Below are 26,467 nucleotides of genomic sequence, written 5' to 3'. Positions count from 1 at the left end.
GTTGGCCGCGGTCGGAGGACGCGGGGGAGACCGTAGCTTTGGTCTCCAGGACCGGAGTCTCTGATGTACTTTGCTTCTCCGACCAAAACTTCCGTGTCTCCCCTGTTCCCTTCGGCCGCGGTCGGGAAGCTGATGCAGGAAAAGCCAACACTAGGATCAGCCAACACAAGGATCAGCACTGATTCATGGACAGAGACCTTCCTCTGGTCAGCTAACATTACTGCCAAGCAGGTGAAATAAAGAGTGATATTGTGGTTTTAGCCGTGTTTTTTTTATATATTATCTGTTGTACTCATGTCCCGACTGAACACTGTGATCATTTGCAGTTTTGGCTAAAACTTTACCTCGCTCCTCTTATCTGAGCCTCGATCCTGATTATAAGCCTAATTATCTTTAAATGCCTATTAAAGTAATAGATGGCCACAAAACGTCAAGCTTAGCTTGGCAAGTATAAAAGCACGGAGCTCATTAGAAATCTTGCCAAGAAACTGTAAAGTAAATCACATCAGTAGCTACTGATGTGCAGAACTGGCCACCATTCTGACAGTTAATCGTTATATTACAAGTATATATCTCAAAAAATGCAGGGAATTGCATTCACTCATTAGAAGTCAGTCCTATGAGCCACAAACAGTTTTTTTTTTAAATCCCAGCTCCTGGCTTTGTTGTTGCTGCTAGCCAGCAGCAGCTGTGGAAAACTTTCCAGCCTCAGCAGCTTAGCTGTTTCTCCTTCCAGCTGTTTTTTTCCTCCCAACACTCCTTTTGGACCACATCTTGTGTTTTACATGATTGATAGTTTAACAATGAACAATTGGTTATGTGATCACAGGGAGCAAAGCGCCTTGATGACAGCGTTCTGCAAGTAATCACTTTCAAACAACAGATGTGTTGTAAGTAGAAATTAGGTTGGCACATAAATGATATCAAACAAGCAATATTGGTTGATATGAGATGCAAGAGCATCAAATCAAATTAGGTGTTACATAAAGTGTATAGCTTACAGCCACTGAGCTCTCCTAATAGGAAAGTCATTTCTAGGGTCAACGTATTCTCATATAACGGTTCGTATGATATCTTACGAAAAAGTTTTTCCTCCTTTTTCATTTATTTACCTACATATGTCCAGCAACACGTGTCAATTTTTGCTCATTACATGCATACAATCTTTTCAAAATAAACTTCCGTCTTCATAAGAAACAACTTCCTTAAGTTTAGGCAACAAAACTACTTAGTAAGGTTTAGGAAAACATTATGGTTTGGCTTAAAATAACTCTGGAAGTGGCACTATTTACGCTGACTTTGAGTTTCACACGGGACACGAACGCCGGTCTCCTGGGCAAAAGTCTGGACTTTTTTGACCCACCCATCCACCCTGACCTCCTCCCTATGCGGCGTTCACCGCTCTTCATATTTCCTACAAATTGATTTGGTTGGATATGCACAAATTACAGTTTCGTAGGTATAACTACAAACAGTGTATGAGACCAGGCTGCTAGGGTAGATACAGTAACTGGGCTTTTCTAAGGGGACAGTTTATACAGAAATAATAAAAACATTCTTAGCATACTGCTTTGTTTAAGAGACTCATTCCCGCATACTAAAAACCCATAGGTATACTTTGACCATAACTGGAAATGGTGCAGAAAGAAAACAGCTTAATGACTGCATTGTAAAAAAGGAAAAATGTAATTAATCTCCACATTTGGCAATGAACTAAATCTGTATTTACACACAGTGTGGTGGAAGCACACCAAATTAGCTTTTCTTCTTGCTTGTTAAAATGCTCTCCCTATACGCTACCTTCCACCTACAGTAAATCAAAGTGAGGAGGACACAGCAGCACAAAATAAAGGTATTTTTACAATACAGCACAATTCCCTCTACAATTTTCACAGTAGCCATCCAATTTCACCCTGCTGTTAGCCACTGATGCCCAAGGACACATGACAGATTCAGCTCATAGAATACCACTCTTTGCCCAATACAGACAGTAGCAGGACTATTAAAAATAAAGCCTGTTCAATTTATATCACGGTGGCATTAACGCTAATGAGTATATTAGTTTCAGACTGTCACTGGGAATAAGAGGCAACATTGATCTCTTGTCATCATGCTCATAATAGATTTTTCTCCCACCCCCCCACACTCCCCCTGCATATATTATTGTGCCGCTTCCCCCTGAGTTCCTATGGGAGTTGCTTTCACATTTTAATCTCTCCACTTTAAGAAAATGCGCTTCTCTGCACAGTCAATGCTAATCACAATGGTTGCTGTACTGCTTGTTTGAATGTATTTTTAGTCGATTGCAAATTTGTATGCAGTGCAACCTTTGAATTATTGTTTGGATTTCCATATATTTCCTCCTCGCTGAGATTTATCTCCAGAAAAGTTGCTTCCCCTAAACAAACAGGATGAGATCAAATTGAAACTCAAATCCCTGAATAAGACAAGGCAATTTTATTCTCTGAACTGCCTCAGCAAGACCCTTGGAACCCCATGCACCACCTGGACATTTCTTCACAATTGCTGATATTAAAACTGAGTTGGACTCATACTCCCGAATGATTAAATGACCTGAAAAATCTGTGAGGCAATTATTACAATGGACCATGTGCCTATAGCTGACAGCTTCCTGCATGTTATCATGTTGTTACCGTCATTAGTTCCCAACTTTTGAGCCCAATTTCCATACGATTTTTGTTTTGCAAATGTTGTTTTGGCTATGTTTGTCTTAAATGGTAGACCATAGTGGACAGTTAGTTAAAGTCCCAGTGAAACGGAAGTCAGATCATATTTAGCATCTGTATTGTGAGCATTCGCCAGTGAAACAGAATATTTGAGCGGTGTACAGTCAAAGAGTATAGAAGCAAAGAGGTGAAATTCTGGTGCTTTTTTGACAACAGCTGCTAAATGGTGCTGCAGTAGCGCTGCCGCCATTTTGGACTGAAAACGCCAATGAGTCCATAGCCATGAATGTAAAAAGAGGTACATTTTCCGAGGTAAATCAACTTCCCAGTATGACTACTTGAATAGCCCACATTTAAATCATTATGTCTTAAAAGTCTTAAGATTCACTAAAAGCCAAATCCAGAGTTACTTTCCTCGGCATTACAAATGTGCATCAGACCCACGGGAGTGCACCACCCTGCACGTTCATATGATATATCCGGTTTCGCTGTTTTCCTGCTAGCTGTATGCGTCTGTAATAATGGATATATTGGCTGTAATTCGTCACTTTTATTATCTTATAGTACACCCATGGGCTGTAAGCCTGTACCTTGGTGGATGTATTAACATCTCTGTACCCAAACAACCAGCTATCGGCCTGTAGCTAGTAGTGCTAGTAGCATGATATAAACAGAATTTAATGTAGTTGTAGGCTATTTACTAACACGCAAGGCAAATGCACAGGACACAACCTCTTATACATCCATAGTCTGTGATCTATTGTACATCAAGGAGGAGGTTCTTGACATGAAGAAGTTTGAGATTGCGCTCAAAATCTGTGTGCTGGATTTTTCTAACTTCCATTTATGTCCATCGCTCACTTTATGATCCTCTGGGAAGCGGCTGGGCAAAAAGTTTAATAAATGAATATAGAAGGTAAATAGTTATAATAGTATAAATAATGATAATATTTTTAGCGTTCAACACAGGCCATTTCGGTAGAGTTATTATAATTATGACAATAGAATAGAAATAATTTGGTTTTACTTTTGTACGTTACTTTGTAGGCGGATATTTTACCGGCGTCCGGTAGTCACTTTCATTCCAAAATGGCAATGGGACAATGACTATATACGTTCTTTGGTACAGTTACAAGAGGGATTTAAATCAAATCCTTCGCATTTGATTGGACCATTAAAAAGTGTGCGGGCTTATAATATAGTTGTTGAAATTGTTGTTTTTAAATTTTTCTGCATATATTATTAAATAAATTAACAAAATATGTACACCGGAAATGTGATCTAAAATGGTTAAAATGGAATTTTTCATTTCATCTCGCCTTTAATGAACAGAATCCTTGTGGTTTTATGCCTTTTTGTCCGAAAGGCAATCCATTAAAGTACCGCTAATCTTTAGAAATCAATTTGCATTCTGCAGCTCCAAATTCGGATTGGCTGGAGGACATTCAAGAATTTGACTAAATACAAATGATTTTCACTGATTGAGCTTTAATTTTTCAAGGATGATATCTCTTTGTGCGGAAACACTCCTATCCTCTCAAACACACACACACTCAGTGCATTCTCTATGAATAACCATTTTATGAACATCACCATCAGTGCAGCCATCCACTTAGCCTGCAGTCCTTGATTACAGAGTCGATCTGACAGACTGTAGAGGACAGTGAGAGTTTTGGCCTTACCCAGGGGACACACTTGGCCCTTCCAGTAAAAAGAGGCCACTAATGGAAGCGGAGGCCCTCGTCTCCACTCCACATTTTTATGTAGGCAATCCAGGCATTTATGGTAATCATAAAGCAGGGCCAAATGGATGGCGGGGTCAGCTCTAAGCGCTGAAAAACAGAGTGATGCAGTCTTGTTTACTGCTGCTACGGAGCAAGTGCTGCCACCTCCCTGTAAGTTCAGCCACAGCAGGTGTCTATGCATGCTTGATGCTAAGAAAACATCTTGAGAGGACCCCGAGACGGGACCCTCCCCCACCCCACATCTCTGTTGCTCAACCCGTCTTTCTGAGGTTCATAAACTCGCAGTGTTTATCAACCTCTGGGGACAGTTTATAAAAAATGCATCGACTCAGTGGGGCGAGTAGCGAGCTTAATGCTGGATGTTGGATCTGTTTTCCCCTCTTATGCCATGACACCGCCCGTTTCGCATGCGTTTGAGCAAACGGGTTGCTTCTGAGGACGCAGAGGTGGCGCGAGAGGGGAAAAGGGAAGAGTCGCTGGTGAACTGCACTTTATTAATATGCGAGTTTAAATGTGGATGCTGGTGTTTCTCTGCAGAGATGCTCCACCGTGATCGTGGCACAGCCTGGAGCCGAATGCTAATTTATTTTCTCATCTTCCCCCCGGCTTGAAAATCATCGTAGCTGGTAGCGCGCCCCGGCCCGCCAGGAACCACGAGAAGCTACAAGCAGCTGTCCTCGCTGTGCCAACGCGGTTGAAAGAGGTAAACAGGCATAATCCCCCCCCCAAAAAAATGGAACCAAAATGATCAAAAATTGCATCTACTGAGTGCAGATGCTTGGGATGCACACGAAGACACATGAACTTCTCTTAATGCGACTGTCAAAAAAGCGGGAGGAAATTCAGTGTGTGGGAGAGAATGTGCAACGCTTAACGAGTCATTTAAGAACATCATTTTCAATTACGAGCAGGGGGAAAAAAATCACTTTGGGTCGAGATTAGATAAAAGACTGTCGTGATAATTTTACAGTGCAAGGAGCATTAAGAGAAATTGCGCTATGATACGGTAATCTGATGTAATGCAGTGGAAAAACAGAGATGGGGGACAAAGTGCAGCCACAGTCTAGACATCCCTGTGGGTGGTCTGTTTGATTGGTAGAGAAGTTCCTCTGGATGTTGCGTTCTTGTTGACCTCCTAGCCTTTCAGTGTGGAGAGTTTATGGATAAATGGAGCTAAGGAGGTAGTACTAGGAGAGAAAAAAGAGCTAGAAGATGAGAGTCAGGGTCTGCAGAGGACTTATTAAGCATAATGGCAATCACTTTCCAGCCAACCCCCACTGTACTTATGAAATTCAATCTGAGACGTAGACCTCTTGTAGATGAACAGGATTATGGCTTCGTTTTGCCATGCACAACAGACTGACAAGGGCAATAATAATGTGGTTTGCTACAGCAGACTCTTATCAGCTGAATTTAATCTCTAGTCCACAGGAATTACATTCAGAGGCCAATTCAAATATACCGTTAGACAATGTAATCCATATCCGCAGCCTTACAAATCCCCCGGTGCATTAATTCATCCCATACAGTCCACAAGATTAATAGCAGGCCGGGGCGAGATGTGATAAAGCCAGCAGAATACATTGTCCCACTGGCCACCAGCGCAGAGGCTAATTTGTATGGCACTCAATAGGAGCGCACAATGGTCATTGTTAAGACTGATCAAATTTCATAGGCGCTAGTGCCGTGATTAGCTGGAGGAGTAAGTGCGTTCTCTGATATAAAACCCAGTAAGAGCATTAGGCGCTTGAGGAGGGGAGACAGGGATTGTTTCAGTGCCGATGGCAACGGAGGCAGATCAGAGGAAGCACGGGGTGGAATACCCCTGTGGATAGTCGAGTGGAAGATTGCAACTTACCCAATAGCAATCAATTACAGGATGAGCCAGGTGTAGTCTTAAAGGACTAGTGTGTAACAGTTAGGGGGATCAGAAATGGAATATAATAGTAAGTATGTTTTCTTTAGTGTTTAATCACCTGAAAATAAGAGTTGTTGTGTTTTTGTGTGCTTATAATTAGCCGTTTCTATCTGCATAGGGAGCTTCACTTCACCGAGTCCGCCATGTTGCACCGCCATGTTTCTACAGTAGCGCAGAACGGACAAACCAAACTCTGTTAACTTTTCCTGCTTAGGAGTCGATAAAGTTCACTCCTTTTGCCGCTGCTCTCTCTTTCTTGCTTCACCACTCACTTCCCACATACACACAGACTCTAAGCACTGGATCTGCTCCAAATGACCTACAACTGGCTCGAGATAGGGCCATTTACGTGTTCATGTCGGCCTCCGTAGTTATTCGACACGCTTGGCACACGGGAAAGGCTTCAGTTGGTTGCAATCTGCAAGTTTTGTAAATATGTCCTGTCGCCTGTGTGATCTTTAATGCCAAATGGAGTAAACTAGCGAGCTATGTTGAAGGAGTAATGTGAGGAAGCATTTTGGATTCAAGTCATTGATGAAGAAATCATGGATAAAGATAAGGCTGTTTGTGACTTTGTAAAATGCAACTGCCTCACATTACCGTTTCCATGACAACCATTTTGAAGTTCCCTGCTGGCTTGTCACTCAACGAAACTAGCGGAGACACCACGATGTGAACGGAACAATGTCAATTCTAGCATAACATAGTTTAGACCTAGGCTATGTGGCTTGCTTTTGTATTCATTTAAAGGACCAGTGTGTAACATGTCAGAGATCTATTGACAGAAATGGAACATAATATTCATAACTATTTTTTCATTAGTGTATAATCACCTGAAACTAAGAATGGTTGCTTTTGTTAGCTTAGAATGAGCCCTTCATATCTACTGTACATAGGGAGCATGTCCTCTTCATGGAGTCCGCCATGTTGCACCGCCATGTTTCTACAGTAACCCAGAACGGACAAACCAAACTGATTTTGGAGAGAACCTTTCACATTTTTACATTACCTGAAGGACACCGTAGTTCTCCGACACGTTTGTGAAACTGCGGTACTGTGAGCCGCAGAGTGAAAAAACGCCGTCTGACTTCCGTTGCTCCTAAAGTAGTGTTATTATGGTAAAAATGGCCTCTGAGTGAGGTGAACAGCATTACAACGGTTTTTCACTCTGCAAATCACATTACAGCAGTCTTGGAAAAGGGGGGAGTGAGCGGAGGGGTACTCAGTTGGTTGCAATCTGCAACCATACCACTAGATGTCCTACACACTGTCCCTTTAACATAAAATGGAATAAACTAGCGAGCTATGTTGAAGAAGTAATGTCGGGAAGTATTTTGGATTCAACTCATTGATTGAAAAATCATGGATAAAGATAAGGCTGTTTGTGACTTGCAACTGCCTTTCATTACCGTTGCCATGACAGCTGTTGGCTTGTCACTCAACGAAACTCTCGGAGGCACCACGCTATGAACGGAACAGTATTAATTCTAGCATAACATAGTTTAGAAGTAGGCTATGTGGTATGCTTTTGTGTTATTTTCAATGATTTATGTGTTAGCTTTCATTCGTTGAAACTTGATGGATGGGCTTTGTGTGTGTCAACCCTAATGCATACACTTACTCTATGTGTACAATACATAGTAGAACAGTAGGAACAATATAGATGCTGGTGGTAGCTGGCAAATTATCAATAAATTACAACAATGTTGATACAGTAAGTGGCTACTCATTTAATATATAATTATTATAGAATCTTTTTATAAATTGTGAACACCAGAGGAACTTTGTTTAAAATGAGATAAAACATGTTTGTGATTTAACTGGATTTTGTATAGATGTTCATCTTTTGCAATAGAAGAAATATTCATAAGGGGGAAAGTTATTATTCTGAAGAGGACTTATATATTCCCGGCCATTTCCAACACCGTATGTAGACTACTTAGCGCATATCACGTACAACTTCACACCTTCGTCTCAAGTCTCCAGAAGCTTCATGCAGACACATCCAAATCTCACAGTTTCTGCCTGGGCTTGTGCACGGGGTTATGTCCACCAGTACAGCACCAGATGTAATACACCCCCACATCACACTGACTGAAAACAGTGTGCGTCGACAAGTCTCACTGAGAGTGTGCATCACGGAACTAGAGGAAGTAGAAAAGGCGGTGCGACACGAAGGGGTTACGTTGTTGCTGCGATGATGATTAGTCACATGCTTTTAAAAGTCGGAGTAAAGTTGTGTATGTGTCCGTGTGTGTTTGAACATATGTTCTTCTGGGTCATGGCAGAGTTCTCGAGTTTAACCCACTGCCCTTTCCTACTTAATGCACTCCATGCAAACATGACCTCCCTCTCTGCCTGCTCACACACATACACACACACACCCCTCCCACTGATCTTGTGTAGAGATGAAGTTGGGACTCCTGGAACACTGTTATTAAATCATTTTTATCAATGAGGTTTATGACAGATGATACATATTTTATATAAGTAAAAAGGGGTGTTGGTGAATTGTTGCTGTGCTGTACATGCCTAGCCCCGTACCTGACATGGCTGCAGTGATTTGTTATAGTGACAGGGAAGGGAAAGATAAGACATTATTAAACGTGGTGTGAATGATTGGACTTATAGAGGCATAGAGGGAAAACTGCTGCATGTTTTTTGTTTATCATTTTCTGAAGCCCTTAGAGGTTCACTTCCAAGAGCATGTTTTTGAAATGATGCACGATGTAAACTGTTCTTGCGTTTCAGCCATACAAAACAAGCCAAAGCAAGTCTGAAATATAATTTACAAAGCATGGAAATGTATACGTATGCACGTTTCTCAGTCAGCCACTCCACTCTGAGATAAACAGAAAATGTCCCCTTAAGGAAAAGTAGCAGATGAACTGTTTGTGAGGTAGTTCAAAGGCAAAAACAATCCCACAGTCAGACCGCGCTACATAGTCGAGAGAGGGAGAGAAATGCATTCAAGTTGGAGGAGAAAAGAAAGAAAAAAAAGGATCTGCTGTAAAGCCATAAAATACAATTCATCTTGTCGCGGTCCCTGCGAGGAGCGTGTAATCGCAATGACACACTGGTGTAATCCATTTAAAACACTTTGGCTCGGGCCTAGGCTGCTTTGACTTGCTCTGCAGGCTTGTGCCATCATCTTCATTTCAGATACGTTTCACTGACTGCCTGCAATTAGCGGAAATGTGTAAGCCGCCTTGTCGTCCACCTGCTCGGGCTGCCAAGTCGAGCATCTTGTCCTGGATGCATTACATGACTGGCAAGAGCGTGGAGAAAAAAAAAGAAAACACCAAAAGATAATAACCCGCTTGTCTCAGGCAGAGGTGAAGTGCAAGCCTATTCGCTTGTCCACAGACGTGTAATCTGTCTCGAGAGGTGCTCTCTGTTCTGGCGCCTGTGCGCTTCGACTTAGACCCACCCAACCTGACTAGGCAATGAGCTTAGAGTAATGGTGTCACCGGGGCGCTGAATCTCATTGAGAGTTGCTTGAGCAAACATTATCTCACACTGAACCGTTGCAATGGTGTCTGGAGGGAAGGCTCTGGTGAGTTATTACACAGCGCATTTTAATCTTACAGGAGGAAATACACTTTTGCCTTTTAATGCGGGCAGATCAGAGGGCGACCTGGGTCCACTCTGCATGTGCTTCTCCGTGCACGATCGAGGCTAATTGAACTAATTACGCACTCAGGGATACCAAATTAAACATCTTGTTGGCATTAAACTGTGGATGATTTATAATCACCTCTAAACTTTGCCCGCCGCTGCCCACCACTACTGTGTTTATGCACCGTTGCTTTAATTATGACTATTTGTTAATGGGCGTTCTAAAGAGCTCTGGAGTATCGGTTAAAAATATTCAGTGTGACGAGGTATGATAAATAGTGGTTTCACGACGGCAGTGTTTCTCATAAACAACCTTTAATGGACTTCACAAAAGGCAGCGCATCACTCATCGTTGTGACTGAGGCTTCAACTAATGATTATTTTCATTACCAATTACTTTGACAAGCTTTGTTGATTAATCATTAAGTCTATGATATCAGAAAAAAGTAACAAATGCCAATCACTATTTTCCCAGAGCCCAAAGTGACAACTTCAAATTACTTGATTTAACACTTAAAACGCAAAGACTGGGTTGCAATTGTCGTTTAAAGGGTACATATCATACAAAACTCACTTTTTCAGTGCTGAAACTGAAATAAGACAACCCTAGATCAGAAAAGCACAATCTCTTTCTCGCAAGCCAATCAGACCAGACTGAGCTTTTTCGAGAGGGTTTCTTAAAGAGACAGGCGCTAAAACGGAGCGTTTCAGATGGAAGGTGAATACGGGTATATTCAGACAGACAGTATTAGATAAAGAAAGTGTTTTTTTTAACATTAAAGCATGTAAACATGTTTAAGTAGAAACCCCAAAAACAGGTATAAATCTGAAAATGGGCATGATATGTCCCCTTTAAATAATCTGTATGGAGCAACTGCCTTAAGACAACAATATGAAAAATATGTAAAATACTGGGAAACAAAACTGTCTGATTCTAATGCATTTTATAGGCTACAACGACTGTATATAAAGATGGACGAGGCGTCTCCACTTCCTCCCACTGTACAGATGTGAAGCCAAATTATCCTGGATACAGGAGCTACCATCTTGAGCTTTTGATGTCATTTGGAGTAAGAGTCTGTGCAGTAGTGATCGAGGGGTGGAGCCACGGTATCGAGGTCACCCGCCCGAACCAATCGCGAGCCGAACGCGGTCGCAGTTTGTCAGAAAAATTAACACTTGAACATACATCAGCGTGATAAGAATGACCTAAAATCGTCTTTGGGAAAAATGTATTTGACATGCACTTTGAGCTTTTTTTAGTTTGGCCCATGTCCCATCCACTAATATGGCGGAGGCTAGATTTATGACCTGCATACCTGATACTGCAACCAGCCACCAGGTGGCAATTGAGATGTTTTGGCTTCACTTTTGGGGAGCTGTCATGTCGTCTCCTTACAGCCTAAAGGATGCTACACATGTCAAACCATTACTTTTGCTTGGCAATGGTAATACAAATTAAAGGTGCCCTGTGGAGTTTCTGACCACTAGTATCGCTATTGTGTAATGTGTTTATGAGTTAGCTGTTGTTTGTTCTCATGCACAGACACAAGCACACGAGTGATGAGATTCACACTCCTGCCAATGGTTTCACACAATTTCACGGATCTACAGGTGGCGATAATGTGCCAAGAAGTGCAGCAATGTGCCAACAAAGGCAGTGACAAAGAAGACTGCCAACAAGTAAACATGGATGTAAACAACGCAGGTTTCACACTTTTCAAAAAAATAAATCGCTTTGCAAATAGGTGGATGCATTAAACATGTTTGTTATGCCTCCGTGACTCACACACAATGCATTTTGTTGAGTAAATGTAGACAGAAACTCCATGAGGCACCTTTAAGTTGCTTGTTTTGTCCAAAACCCAAATATGTTCATTTTACAAATAATATATAAAACACTAAAAAGCTATAAATCCTCACATTTGAAAAGCGGAAACAAGCAAGCTTTTGGCACATTTGCTTGATGATTTTAATTATTTATTGATTTTCCAAATTGTTGATTAATTTTCAATTGATCAATTACTGTAATTGTATCAGCACCGACCTTGCTGTATGTGATGCACTAGTTAGACAGTAATATGCACAAAACAGATGCATTGTAAACCTGTTCTAACTATATGACGGACACTGAATTAAATGTGGGAAGCCGTGCATGTGAGGCAGCCACAGGATTATCTTCACACCTATTAGAACACAGAGCTAACCGCTGACCACCAGAGAGCTGTTCTTTTTTAATGAAAATGTCAAATGTGAATTATAGAATATCTTTCAATTGTTTTGATTCCTGCAATCAAACTTGTATTGTTTCTGGAACAAAATTACAGGATCGTTAAGTCCAGCCTAGTTGGAAGATATATCCGATAGTCAGGTAGGCCGTAATATGCCATATCTTCGCAAAGAATTGCTCTTATCTCGCCAGCAATAATGTAAACTCTTTTTCACTCTGAGCATATCGCATTCCCCAAGTCAACAGTTCAATCTCACCTTCCTCGCCCACTTCTCTCCGAGCAGCAGATGCCATTATTTTTCTTGCCCCCCCACTTCTCTTGCTCCTCACCCGCCTTCATTCTGGGCCCACTAGATGGATCGACTCTCCCTCAATCCATGCTTCCTCTGCGCCTCCTCAGACGGGGAGATTGATTTGTCTACAGGACGCCTCTGACCTTTGATATGATCCGATAACGGACGCAAGGCCCTAACCAAATTAGACAATCAAAGGGGAGGCACATTAGGAGCGAGATGAGGTGTTTCCCTTTCCCCTCACAGCGTACCTCTGCCTTTTTCCATGGTGGTTAGACCCAGCGTCCATCTCCTGTCCACCCATATCAGACGCCCAGGGGAAAATAAAAGATGTGTTTTCAAATTGCACTCTGCCTAAAGGCTCTTTCAGCCAAATTTAATTTTCACCTCACATCGATTTTCCCCTTACTCCCAACTCAATGGATCCTAATGCTATCTATGGTGTATTTCTGTGCTGTGCAGGAATACAGGGAGACATTGTGCTGGACTGCTGCATGTCAGAAGTCGTAGTGTCTGGGGAAGGGAATGATTGAGAAGCTCCCTTTTCCTTCATGTCAGTTCTTTGTTGTGTCTTTTCTATCCTCTGGGATATTCCCAAAATCAACTTTCAACAGCATCTGTTGACTTGACGTGATCTTCTAATCTAGGTACTCAACCAGTACAAGTTGTTTTTTTTATTTAAGTATCTATCACTCTTGATTTTTTTTTTCCAGCCAATAAAGTCCAGATGTAGCAAATTACAACAGCACAGACTTGTTTGCCTTCTGTTGCGAAATTTAGACACACAGTGTGCTAGACACTTTTACCTCTAAAAATACACCTGGTACCAAGGGATTGTGTGCCTTGTCTTATCAGTAGCTGGTTCCCATTATGTTGCAGTGAGTCTCAGCAGGAGTTGGACTGGTACTTTTAATTGGTTAGGTTAAAAATCATAGTGCTTGTTTTGCTTTTTTTGCACACTTGATTTTTGTAGGAATAACCATAGAAATTAGGGCATTTAATATTAATAAGTATGCTTTCTTTAGTGTATAATCACCTGAAAATAAGAGTTGTTGTGTTTTCGGTACTTTAGAATGAGCCGTTTATATCTATGTAAGGAGTGGGTCCTCTTCACGGAGTCCGCCATGTTTCAACAGTAGCCCAGAACGGACAAACTAAACTCTGTTAACTTTTCCTGCTTAGGCAACAGTCAATAACGCTACTCACTCCTGTCATCGCCGCGCTCTCTGTCTTGCTTCACCACTCACTTCCCACCTACACAAACACTCCGCGCACTGGCTCTGCTCCAAATGGCTCTAGAGAGGGCCATTCTCGTTTTTGCGTCGTCTAATGTAGCTCTTCAACACGCTTGGCACACGGGAGAGGCTTCAGTTGGTTATAATCTCCTTGCCTCACCGCTACATACCGCAAGATCCTACACACTGGACCTTGAAGTCACACTATGATATTTTAAACATTTTGCTGAATATTGCGATAAAATATATTGTGATATATTACCTTTTTTCAACTGCAAATTACGCAGTTTGTCAACATCTGTTTTATCTAATAAGATGCAGTTTCCACTCTAATCATCTCAGAGTTTTCATTCACATATCTTGAGGTCAGAGGTCAAGGGACCCCTTTTAAAATGGCCATGCCAGTTTTTCCTCGCCAGAATCTAGTGTAACTTTGGAACGTTATTTCCAGACAAGCTAACATGACATGGTTGGTACCGATAGATTCCTTAGGTTTTTCTAGTTTCATATGATACCAGCTTTAAGACTGAGCTGTCGAATTGTTAAGCGGTTAATAGTTTGTATAATAAAAGATGAATACTTGACGTCTGTGTATCGATACAAATATGTCCACGCAAAATATCGTGATTTATTTTATTTTTTTTGTATTTCTACATTATTTGATAGTGATAGAGACAGACAGGAAATGCAGGGGAGAGAGAGGGGATTAGTCAAAGGGCCCTGGGCCAGACTTGAACCCGGGTCGCTGCGGTAAGGTGAGCTACCAGAGCGCCCAACCTCGCTCTATTTATAACACCAAATAATTAATGACAGATAATCCTCAACAAGCAGTATAGCTATGACGTGAATCACGTTGTTAGAAACGCCACATCATGATGTGAAAACAGAAAATGCTGATGATTGTATCATCAAGAAAAGACAACACTTCAGCTTCTACCTGTTTTGACATTTTAAGAACCGCTGGGGTGTCAGGGCTGAGTGAATTTCTGTGGCAGCCCGCCTAAAAAAAAAGTTGACAAGCCAGACAGAAGAAAGGATAGATTTTGACAGATCCCAGCCTTCTTTCATTGGAACATATGAAGGGGAAAACAAAGGGTGGAAGAGGAGGATGAGGGAAGGAGGTGGCTTCAAAGTGGGCGACGGTGCTGCTGAGCCAACAAATGGTGCGAAAACACACATCAACTTGCGTGGATACACATGAGACCCGGTATCACAAGCCACGACACATAACCAGGCTGAACAGAAGGAGGGTGTTTGTGTTTGTGAAGGGAGGATGAAGCAGCGGGGGTATAGCATGAAGAGATGCATCCCCCCTTTTTTTGGCAAGGCGGTGCTCCTTGGTACCATTTGTTTGTCATCTTAAACTGGCAGAGAGCTCAGGAAGCCAGGGTCTTACATAAACCCTACCCAGTATGGCTGTGTGCTGGGGAACTGATCCCTCCCAAAACCCTCATTGTTATTCTCTCATGATGCCGAGGGATCTGCAGAGCACCCACAGCCAAACCTACAGCAGGGCTGAGTGGGAGGTGGGGAGTGCTGTGTTTACATGTGTGCTCTGTCGGGGGATTGAGCGAACTGCACACAGGATTATAGATGGAACACAACTTCATAAGCTTGTGCTGTTAAAATGCTCCTTACTTTATCTGCGCATTTTTTATTTATTTATTTTTTTTATTACTAGGGCTGTCAAAGTTAAGGTGATAATAAGGCGTTTACGCAAATTCCTTTAAATGCCATTAATTTATTTAATGCATTATGGAAACTTGCGATTTTTAGGTTGTAGTGGGCTCTATTTTAAAGCAAGAGTAAAATCATACGGTACCTTACGGTAGCTTGTCGGGAAGAAGGTTAAGTAATGCTATGAATTTGGCTACATTTCAGCGAGGACAAACTGGCATGACCATTTTCAAAGGGGTCCCTTGACCTCTGACCTCAATATTTGTTAATAAAAATGGGTTCTATGGGTACCCACGACATGCCTACTTCATGATAATCACATGTAATTTTGGGGGCAAGTCATAGTCAAGTCAGCACACTGACACACTGACAGCTGTTGTTGCCTGTTGGGCTGCAGTTTACCATGTTATGATTTTAATGATATTTTTTATGCTAAATGCAGTACCTGTTGGGGTTTCTGGACAATATTTATCAGTGTCATCCATAGCAGATTTATTCATAAATAGCTGTACAGACAAAAAAAAAGTTCTGGATTCCTGTTCATTAATCCTCCCAGGTCTGTTACACTGCACACTTTATGCGATCGTAACCATTTAAAAGACTCCACGAGACAGGCCTTTGTCAAATTGAATTTCCACCCTGTAGAATAACTCACCACACAAACTGCTAGATATTCATCAAGGGAAAGAGGGAGGATTTCGAAATGTACAATATAATAGACTGTAGCACACTTTCAGGGGTGTCCACTTTCCCCTATGTGTAGAGATTACAGGCTATCTCCCCGGCCCTAGAGCCGATGAGCCTGTCAGGGGTTTGATTTAAATGTCCGAGGTAGGGCTTGATCTAAAAGTGTCCTCTTTCAGCCTGATCAAAGACGATGAGGCCTTTGGGCCCTGTGAAATCCACGCTATGCACTCTCAACCTCAGTATTTACAGCACAGAGCTCAGCTCCACTCAATGAAAAATGCATAAAGCACCAATTGCTTTGTCTGTTTCGACCATCTCTGCCACTTATACAAAATAATTTTCCTTGTGATCTTCGGGAAATCCACGTATAGATTTAAATGTCTATCCAGTCAAGTTTGGAAGCAGGATTTACTGCGTATATATTTTAAATTACAGCGAGACTGTGATTTAGCTGGCTGTAAAATACTATTAATAAATGATATGCTGTGGATACTAGCCTCTCTGATCCTACCACAATAGTTGGTCTATTTCATATTCAATGTGAAGAATTGTTTATTAATCTTGAGGGATTTTAGAGCTTTTTCTTCTATAAAGCCAAATAAAGAGTTTTCTGAAACTAAACCCTGTTTAAATACAACTTTTAAAACTGTAATTCCCTCACGGTCCAACTTGTTTGCTCTTTTCTTTTCAGCAAAACAAAACTCTGGCGCCCATTATGGTGTGGAAAAGAAACGCTGTTGAGAGTGACCTCCAAGTGACTGCTGGAATGGCTCTAAGGTATGAATATAAACATAATAGTGTGAATCTAAAAGCTGCTGCATCCGCAGGTAAAACTAAGCTAAGGCTTCATCAAAAATATTCTTGTAAGGGAGATTTTTGCCAGCCTTCCTTTTTTTTCTCATTACTGACCTGAAAGGACAGTAAGAGAGACAGCTTTGCATCACTGTTAAGAGAAAAGAGATGGGAAAGTGTCTGGAATTATAAGCATGCTTGAGATGAAGAAAGAGAATGAATGTTATCTTGAGGTCAGAGGCGGCTGATCTGACAAAGCATACAACAAACTGCCATTCGAGTTCACTTTCCTCTTCTGCTACTTTGTTTTTTCTTCCCCAACCGCTTTGATTCGCTCTACCCTTTCCCATGGTGGAAGTCCCTTGGATAGCAACCGAGTAGGTCTAATTGATTTCTCTTGTTCATGTCGGTTAGAGGCAGCAGCATCGAACTGTGCAGAGTACCCTGGCTCCAGCTCGCCTGCATTATTCCTTTCTGTTTTCGTCTTTGCCTCCGTGTCCCAGTAGACTAGAATGCCAACACTCAACATACCAGTGCCCTCTTAAATCTTTCAGGGTAGCCAGATAGCTGAGGAACACCACAGCAAAAGCATGTCAAGAAAATCCACACCATGGTGTGCAGTACATGTGGCTTACAAAAAGGTCAGGTTGTAAAATCACCGTTGGCATTTGCTCTTTAGGAACAAGTCATTATCTAAGCTAGCACCTATCACATCAAAAGAACTACCAGTAAGCTACCCAGGCAGCAACCTCTGGTTCTGAAAAGTGAAGCCAATGCGGAAGTATACTTAAGACATGCATTATTTCTAATAGCCAGCAGGGGGTGACTCCTTTGGTTGCAAAATGAAGTCTAATTGTATAGAAGACTTCTAGTCTATGAGAAAATGGCCCTACTTCTCACTTGATTTATTACCTCAGTAAACATTGTAAGCATGAGTTTATGGTCTCAATCGCTAGTTTCAAGTCTTCTTCAATACAGCCTGATGTTCATTTACTATATTATGGTCCCATTTAGAGTCAAATAAACCATAAAGCAGGGCATGCTTTAGGGCATGGCTACCTTGTGATTGACAGGTCGCTACCACGGCGTTGTTCGGTCTGCGTTGTCTGTGTTTTCGTCTTAGAACTTTAACCCTTTCACAGTGTGTTTTTGTTAATTGTAACATTTTGGTCGTCTAAAAATGTCATACTTGGCGTTCGGTTGTACTTAGCTCCACCCACTTGTGTCACTTCTGGTTGCAAAAAGCCAAGATGTTGACGACCAAAAACCAAAATGTCGACGACCGAAAACCAAGATGGTGTTGACCAAAAACCAAGATGGGGACAGCCGAAATGCCGAACTCAAGGCTTCAAAACAGTAGTCCATAAACCAATGGATGACATTGCGTGACTTTGTCTACTTCTTACAGTCTATGGTGTTACCATGCAAAGGGAGGATAGAGGATAGAAGATATCATGAGTGCCTGTACAGCCTACTGCAGTCTCATGTAACAGAACTGCACTTTTGTAGCTAATGAATATTTATATTTGCTTGAGTGTGTCACTAAGCTTTATAAAAAATGTAAAGCTTTAGTTAATGTTGCTGCTGCAGTGGAATGTATCCTACTGTGCAGATGTTCATGATATTGTGTCCAGCCCAGTGTACATATAGCTATTAGTTCAGGCAGGGATTCTGACTCGGGGCAGCATCTTCATAACATTCTCCTCTTGTCTTTGTCTTTTGTCTGTATCCATCAGTTTTGTGAGTTCCTGTCATGTTAGAGCAGAGAGAAAGCAACATTGCCTTTTGTGGGTTTTTTTCTCCAAGTTCAACTGCACAATACGGATGCAGGTTTTCTTTAGGCAATAATAACAATACAGTAAGTGAAGCAGAGAAGGGAAACATCCCGCACAGCCTTCGCCGCTGAGATGAATTTCAAATCATGCATCGCTGAGCCTGGGTTACAACTCCTGCTGCCGTGAGAGTGAAGTTAGGTTAGGAGGGAATAATAGAGTATTATAGAGCACAGACATACTTTTGGGTCACTTTGTAATGGCTTCAAGGTACAGACAGCCAAACAAAAGCTAATGAAATCAACAATATCTCACTGATAGAACTTCAACAACGACCATCCCTGCTAATGTACAATACATCCAGCAAGGCTACTGCACAACAGACCAACATCCTGTTATTCATTCAAATGTCATAGCGACATATTTAAATATTACAGGATTTCATTTGAATAGGTCAAATATTATTGCATTGGCCCAGCAGTATTGCTTTGAATACTGCACAGAGTTAGAAACCGACGGCAATTTAAACCACACAATTGCCAATCATGAAATATTGTGACACTTGCTTATGGCTGCATTTCTTTTGTCGCCAGTGGTGCGAGAAGGGCCAGGAAACCTTGTTGACATTTGACGATATGCTCCACATCAAATGATGTGATCAAGCTGACATCATATTTGCTGCCAGACATGTACTCTAGTGTACATTAATGCAGCTGCTGAAGTCTAGCTCTACCGTAGATGTTATTCATGAGGAGAATTCATAAAGCTCTCTCTCTCTCTCTCTCTCTCTCTCTTTCTATCTCTATCTCTATCTCTCTCTCTCTTTCTCTTTCTCTTTCTCTCTCTCTCTCTCTCTCTCTCTCTCTCTTTCTATTTTCATCCTGATATCTAAATATATTTTTGATATAGTAAACAAATAGGTTTGTTGTAAACTTGTTCATTATATTTTTATGTTCGTAATGATAATTTTGGGGGAGTGGCTTTGGAGGTAAGGCCTGAAGGGACGGACTGTCAGTGTTGCCGACATGGCGACTATCTCGCTAGATTTAGGGACTTTTGGAGCTAGTGCTGCTCGCTACTTTCTGTGGAGCAACACTGGACTTAGTTTTTTTCGTTTGGATAATTTTAAAATCTAGCTTACTCTTGCTAGTTTCTCAACCTTAGCGACCCTAGCTTTAAATCAAAACTATATAACTTTTGAAAGAAAAAATAACAGTTTATTTCTCTTACGAATGAAAGCTTATGGTGGGTAACGTTAGTGTGTGATGTTAGCAAACCTTAGCTTGTAATCACTGTGTAACAATACTGCGTCAATTCACTGACTTTATTACCCTTTTTCTTCCTGGCATAAAGTTACGCTATATTTTAACATTCACCATAATTCCATAACTTAGTTACAGTTTAGCAAAAATTTGATTGCCTATGTTTATATGCACAAAATATTCCAGTTTTGCCCTTATTCTGAAAAGGCAATATTCCTACTAAGCTGTTTACATGGCTAATGAAAATAAATATTTTACTAATATTCCCTTTCATATCTAGCTGTTCACACTCCGATTAACGTAACCGATGGAGAACACAGCCTCCCTTTTTCATTCCTTTGACCACCACCAAAAACCTGTTGGCAGCTAAAGTCTTTTATATAATGTTTAAATGTAGGTGTGTTCCTCCTTCTGAATAAAAATGTGGGCTTTTCTTTTGGGCATGCATCTCTGCAAACTGTTGGCTAGTTGGTTTGTGTACAGCAGTCGTGCCTATAAGGTAACTTGCAAATTGCGGAATCTGGCAAAATTTGCAAACACTCTCGCGGGACTCGCTGCCCGACGACCTATCCTAACCTTAACTATTCGAGATCAATGCCGAACCTTAACCATCTTGCGAGAGTTTCCCAATTCATGGGTTTTAACGCACAGAGCTGGCCGTCAACAGACAAGAGGCCGTGGGACTGGGTGTGTTGCAATTTGCCATAAAAAAAAACAATTGAGACGCATATTCCGAATGTGCTGTATACATGTCCAAAGAATGCTCCTAAAACCCGAATAATATCGGCATATCTCACATGTCTTAATCGGAAAATGCTCCATTTGGAATAAGGCCTAATTCAGAATATCAAAATGGAATATGCTGTTTACATGACCCGTCTCAAATTTGGAATATTATCATATTTGGAATAATAGTGCATGTATACACTGTCTCGCTTTAAGTTGCTACATAAAAAAAAATAAAAAATGTTTACTTATTACTACGTCAACTTGCATATATTTATTAAGGCTTACTGTTGATTCACCTCTAACCCGTAGAAAGACTTAGTGGTGTCGATACTCAGCTATCAGGTGACTAAAAGTACATATCTGCTGTGTCACATGCTTGTATACTGCAGTTACTATATCCTGAACATCTGTGTCTTAATTACATAACATGAGCAGCCTGCGATGGTTCACCTTCCGACTGTATCGCATACATCAGGCTTAATAGCGCCGATGTCTCCTGCAGAAGGCAAAAGTTGTTGTTAAACAACTTAATGAGAGTCTGATTTATGACCGGAGCCATGTGTGCCTGATAAATAAACAGCACAGGTGAGAGGGTTTCATCTCACGCGGCATTTTCTAATCAACAGCGAAGAAAAATACATTCTAATTTTTAAGATTGTGTTTCCGTGCGTGTGGGTATGGCTGTGAATTCAGTTAATAATGTATCGCTTGCTGTATATAGTATTTGCATGACAAGGCTGGTGAGTTGCATATGTGCGTCCACCAAATTAAACATTTAATTTCTGCATTGAAATATCATGAAGGAAGCACAAAAGGAAGATAAATACACACCTGTGCTATTGACACGTGACTGGCAACACCTACTATTACGCAACATGCATGTTTAGGCAGCTTTCTGAGGAGTGCTATGTATTGCGATACCACTCTCTTAGAAGCAGAATAGCATGGTATCCTGCGCCATGCTCGGCTGCATGGGATGAGAAACTTTGGCAACTAATGCATCAGCTAGCACAAAAAAAATGACGCCCGCCTCATCCAAGAGCATTAAGATGTGGATAAATAAATAAAACATTGCCACCATGAGCGGAGAGGCAATGTGACAGCGGGATATTTTCTTTTTATTCAGCTTTCATGTTGGCAGGCGCAGACATTTTATTTTGGGATGAATCAAAATTTCCTGAAAACGCCTGCGTCAGGTGTATCTAATTATCTGACAGCGCATCCTCATTATAAAACGGCCCCTGGGAGTCAGCTATGCGGCTTGCCAAGCCTTGGACCGCAATCAAGGTGTACCTCACAGTAAAAACACAGGGATAATACAGCCACTGCTCTTACACAGGTGTATCGCTAGGAATTGGTGAATATTTGCTCTCTTCTCATACTGTATTCCTTATAAATCATTATATAGTGACTGCAGTTTCAACAAGGATAACGTGTATGCATTGTGCAACATCCGGAGAACATGTATCTATACGGTAAGAGAGGAATATGCAATGCAAAAGAAAGAAAAAGCAGCTATAAATTCATTAGCAGCTGTTATGACAGCCCCTTGCCATCTCAGCCATGCCCCGATTATGTCACCTGGATGAAGTTTATAAACCATAATTACAGCTTACTCCTGTTTCTCTCCAGGGAGGTGCAGCAAGCAGAGGAAAAAGTGGGTGTGTTGTCAACACAGCAGCCACTAGAGCAACCGCTGTTAAAGCATAATTAATGGGAGAAAAAGATTTGCAGAAATGCGGCTATCTAGCTGGCGGGTCACTGTGGAGGAGTGTGTGCACCCCCCTCCCGCATACTACTTCTAGCTGTTGCTCAAATCCCATCCAGCGGTGATTGATGCGGGCCGGGCGAGTCGTTTTGGGAGCATCACTCAAAGGGAAGACAAAGGAAAATTGCACAAATGTTGCCAGTTTGTAAAAATGGGCGCGCTGCTGGGTAAAAAAAAAAGATGGCAGGGGACGTTCTTACCTGGGACTAATCCTTGAAAGCTTTGCAAGAAATCCACTGCCTGACAGGAAACGATTCGAATCCACTGCTGTGCTCAAAAGTGTCTTTACACACAGGGATAACTACCCTAAAGGACTGCTGTATTTCAACATGTTGTCATGTTGCAATTTGTTGCGCAAGCAATAGTACTTTCAAAAAAAAAAAAGAAAAAGGAGGAGGATGTTTATTTGTCTCCTGCTGGTGTTCCTGCTGGACTTGTTTATTTTCACATCGGTGCTGGCAGTATTATATTTATGTATTCGTTGTGTATCATAGGTACACAATCAGATTTTCTATGAAGCACTATGGGGTTTCTATATCCCATAGTGCCTTGCAATTTAAGAAAGAAACACACAATCATAGATAGATAGATAGACAGATAGATAGATAGATATAGATAGATAGATAGATAGATAAAGGTAGGTAGGAAGTCATGCCTAATAAGCTCAGCATCAGCAAATCTCTAACCCCAAGGCGACATTAGTGAAGCAATGCTAAATCCATAATCACAGCACAACACAACTTCATATTGACCCACAATGATTATTATCATAAAAACTAGCTCCAGTGTACTACTGAGCTATGTGAGGGTGTTCCTGGGTGTTAATTTGCCCTCATGTCATAGTTTCCTGTCCTTGCGTGCTTCCCATTTAGTTCCTGAAATGCAACAGCAGCCTATCTCTTGCACTGCCTCCTGACTGGCAGACCGTAATGCTATTACCTCTCCTCGATGGCCATGCTCACTTAGCCTTCTGTCACTCTCCTCCAGCCAGGGATGAGACACATTTCCCCGGCTGCACGGAGCTGTCCTTGCCCTCATTTGCAGTTGCATCCTCCTCGACTCGGCTTGCCACAAAATGCCGAGGCACACACACAACTTTTCAGTTCATTATCTAGAGGCTTTTCTTTCTCCCCCCTCTCGGGTTTGCAAATCAGTGGGTAATTGGCTATATATATGAATCACTTGTCAGTTTAGTATTCTGACAAACACTCTTTAACACCAGATGAAGGGGGTTGTGTTTTGGTAACTTCCAAATATAGCATGTGGCAGTGATGGAGATGGAGAAGAGGGGAGGGAAAAAAAAAAAACATGGTCCTCTGCTGACACTCTACTGCGCATGAGCAGCTGTCAATCACCAGTGAAATCTGACATCAAAAGCCTGTCAGATAACAGCAGCAAAACGGGTAAACCGAGTGAGTCACAGCCCACCCACCGTCTCCATCACCTGAGTCAGGAGCACTTGGGCACGCACGCTCGCGCACGCACGCGCACAAAGACATTCAAATCTCCAGGACCAAAACATTTTACGCAAACTTTCCTCAGCAACGTCCCACACAAACTATAACGCACAGAATATCCCCAGAAACGGTTGCTTAGTGCGTGTGCATCCTTCTCTATATATATATCTGAAAAGGTAGAGGAGGGCAGAGCACCGTTTTTTTGGGTGAAGCAAACATGGCTGTGTTGGAAAATGATGACGATAAAAACAGAATGTGTAAATATCTGGAGCTGAACGGTGAGCAGCAGACCTGCGCGCCACATTATCCATAACGCAGCTTCACAGATATGCAAAAAAAGCTGCGCTCCTGCAGGCTCCCTACTCACTCACCATCAGAGGCACGACACATAACTTGGAGCAGAAACACCAAAAAAAAAAAAAAAAAAACGACACTTAATTCCAACACATAAAGAAAAAAAAAAGAGCAGCTTTAAATAGATGCAGAAAAAAAAGTCTATACTACTTACTATATACCCAGGCGGTAGAATGCAAAGCCCCGGTAACTGGAATTAAAAATAGAAGAATGGCAAAAATGAAGGATTGATTTTTTTTTTTCCATTTCAAATCAACTCTAAATAGCTGCATGCATTCTAAATCGTGAAGCTTTTTTTTTTTTTTTTTTTATTATTATTATAGCAAAAACGTCCACTCACCGGAGCTGTCCGCGTAAATTCCTTAGGAAATAACAGAGGAGTCCCTTCTTCTTTCTTCTCTCAAAGTCAGAAAACAGCAATGCTTTTTTCTTATTCCAAAAACAGGCCCGCGGTTCAAACTGAAAGAGAGAAGAGACCAAAACAGCCACAACAAATTCCATTAGAACCGGGAGTCCCCCCATCCATCCATCCCTCACCACCACCACCACCACCACCACCCAAAAAGTGTTGACATAACATCTGTGAAGAGCAGCAAACAAAAAACTCGTAATAAATTGTCGGAATGGACAGATGGTATATATACCTGCTCTCTTTATCACTGTCGACAAAAGACAATGAGAGCGGCAATAAGACGGGCAGAAAACTGAGAGAGAGAGCTGAGAGCTTTTCTTAGGAAACGCAGCCCCAGCGTGCTGTCAGATTATACCAGCGCACACACACACACACACACACACACATACACACACACACTCTCAGTCAGTGCTCCCGGCGACGGCTGGAGAGAGAGGAGAGGAGAGGGAGGGAGGGATGGAGAGGAAGAGACCGACCGGTGGATGGCAGGATGCTGCGCTCAGAGCTGCACTTCACTGGCCAGCCGCTTGATGGCCAGCTCTAGAGGGGCAGCTCACACTGGGACAGCACATCTCCCACCATGCCCAATTTAACAGCCGGATTAAAGAGGGGCTGCAGGCAGACATCTCCATTAGAATCTCTTAAAACAATTTGAATATTAGTGTTTAAAAATATCATCTGTATTATTATTATTATGTATTACTGTGTGTACCTGGCAGCTTGCACATTGGTGATTCTGAATGGCAGCTCACATATAGCCCCTACAGCCTAGATCATAAAGTGGTGGAATGTAACTAATTACATTCACTCAATACTCTACTTTAGGGCTTATATCATTTCTATTGCGATATAGGCTAGGCCTATATTTATTTATTTTTTTCTCTATAATTTCTTCTTCCAATGTTCATTATGCACTCAAGTTCTTTAAAAAAATTCAATTTAATAAAACATACTGTGTGTTTAATTCACACTGGAAATACAATTTAGAAAATAAGTAAAACAAAAATAGGCTTTACCATGTGGTCATTTCATATAGACTATTTATGTATTTATTGAATTACGAGAAAACATGCTATATTGTGATGTTTGTCGTTATCAAGATATGAAATTATCTATTCAGGTACTTCCAACTTTACATGAGTATTTTCAAAAAATACATTCCTTCTCTGAATTGTAGTGAAGTCGAAATATGATGTAGCATCACTTCATATGTTACCTTGCACATTGGTGACTCTGCATAATAATAATAATAATAATAATAATAATCTTTATTTATATAGCACCTTTCTAAACATAGTTTCAAAGTGCTTGCACAGATACAATGAAATACTGACAAAATAAAAAACAACAATAGAAGAACAAAACATAAAAGACTAAAAAATAATGAGAAAACTAAAAACCCGTAACCAGTGGTGTCAAAACAATAAGTTACTACACATAAGCCATAAGAGGACAATATAAGGTGTGGGGGAAAAGGTGCACCAAGCTGTTTCCTTACGGAGTTAAAAAAGCCTTTTTATAGAAATGGGTTTTTAAAAGAGATTTCAAATTGGTAGTAGAGCTAGCGAATGGCATCTCACATATAGCCCCTACAGCCTAAATCATACAGCGGTGGAATGTAACTGATTACATTTACTCAAGTACTCTACCTTAGGGCTTGGCAATATGATATATAATTTCTATTGCGATATAGGCTAGGCCTATATTTATTTATTTTTTCTCTGTATTTTCTTCTTCCAATGTTCATTATGCACTCAAGTTCTTTATAAAATTAAATAAAAAAAATAAAAATACTCAATACTTTACATTTGTCAAGTATTTAATTCACACT

The 26,467-nt window shown here is 41.2% G+C and overlaps 1 protein-coding gene across 47 annotated transcripts in view; it reads right to left on the bottom strand.

The window, feature by feature from the left end:
* The window catches only part of LOC119481487 (receptor-type tyrosine-protein phosphatase delta-like), a 399,777-nt gene extending 374,748 nt beyond the window's left edge, over positions 1–25,029 (bottom strand). For 32 of the 47 annotated variants that reach the window (XM_037758448.1, XM_037758464.1, XM_037758458.1 and 29 more), the window contains exons 1-3: positions 24,869–25,029; positions 24,565–24,683; positions 24,379–24,414 (exon numbers count right to left, since the gene is read on the bottom strand). The gene's annotated coding sequence lies outside the window, so the exon portion shown is untranslated. The remainder of the gene's footprint in view (positions 1–24,378; positions 24,415–24,564; positions 24,684–24,868) is intronic. The other 15 variants (XM_037758476.1, XM_037758482.1, XM_037758477.1 and 12 more) reach the window with 1 other exon arrangement.
* Positions 25,030–26,467: the final 1,438 nt, after the last annotated feature.

Source organism: Sebastes umbrosus, chromosome 22 (assembly GCF_015220745.1).
Source record: "Sebastes umbrosus isolate fSebUmb1 chromosome 22, fSebUmb1.pri, whole genome shotgun sequence".
Lineage (NCBI taxonomy): Eukaryota > Metazoa > Chordata > Actinopteri > Perciformes > Sebastidae > Sebastes > Sebastes umbrosus.
Note: the sequence above shows the minus strand (reverse complement) of the source record. Positions and strands in the feature narration are given on the sequence as shown.